Genomic DNA, 1,123 nt, shown 5'->3' with positions numbered 1-1,123 from the left:
TAATGTGGGTGTTGTGTATATGTTGTCTACTTTCAATTTCTATGATGCCTCTAACTAAGGTACTATAGAAATTTATTTTTCTTTCCATTTTTATTTGCTCGTCTACAGAATGGGAATAAGAATATAATATCTATTTCACAGGTTTATTATGAAGATTACATTATATTTGTACATATCTCTTAGTATAGTAAACTAGTCCCTGGCTAAAATAAATCTTACATAAGTATTAGCTATTATTATTGAAAGCCTTCAAATATTCAGGTTAACAATTTTTTCTCAGCTTTATTTGTTCATATATGATAATAGTCAAAATTCTTTTCAACAGTGCACATTTGTTTTGCTTTAAGTTTCATAGCTGGTACAATTACTTGAAGAAGCATTTAAATGGAGATGAGGCACTGTTGCCATGGTGATAGTGACCCTGCCATGTCATTATCAGTAACAGGAAGAGAAGATCTAGGGTAAAGATATTGTTAGCCAAATAAAGTGTTTTTTGTTGGATACAAAATACTGCTACAAATTAAATAAGTAGAGGTCGGACCAATTCACCTGACCCCCTCTATCATATCTCCAGACCCCCATGTCTACTCTAAGTTCTAGATTCATCATTTTTCAAGGTAAAAAACATTTTTCAGTTCTCTCCCAACACTGTTCCCCATCATCTTTTGGAGAAGGGATCATTTCTCTAACACTGCAGTCACTGCTGTTGCCTGTACTGCCTTTTCACTCAGACAACCACAGAACAGCTGCTTATCATGCTTCATATTGCACACATGTAGACATTATGAATAAAATAACCAAACCTAGGGGTAGCTCTGGTTGCTACCATAGACTTTATACTTTAATACCATATCCCCAGTTCCATCCACTTTCACATCTATCCCAATGCCCTCACAGACAGTGATGTTGATAAGATATTATAGAGGCTTAATTTAGAGCCAGAGTCAGGTGAGGGTAAAAATTGAATTCAATCATGAAATTCCTGTTGAGGTTCAGAAGGAGCAAAATCCTTCTGGAAAGGGTCATCAAGGGTGAAAAAAAAACCTTTCAATTTAATGGTTTAGAGAGCTCCACAGGCAAAAATATAAAGATTCAACCCCAGAACACAGCAGGCTCATGAGGA

At 35.4% G+C, this 1,123-nt stretch overlaps 1 pseudogene; it reads left to right on the top strand.

Annotated features, from left to right (window-relative positions):
* The first annotated feature begins 331 nt into the window (after positions 1–331).
* On the top strand, positions 332–521 carry LOC126026945 (uncharacterized; annotated as a pseudogene).
* Positions 522–1,123: the final 602 nt, after the last annotated feature.

Source organism: Suncus etruscus, chromosome 13 (assembly GCF_024139225.1).
Source record: "Suncus etruscus isolate mSunEtr1 chromosome 13, mSunEtr1.pri.cur, whole genome shotgun sequence".
Classification (NCBI taxonomy): Eukaryota; Metazoa; Chordata; class Mammalia; order Eulipotyphla; family Soricidae; genus Suncus; species Suncus etruscus.
This window is presented reverse-complemented; position numbering and strand designations above follow the sequence as displayed.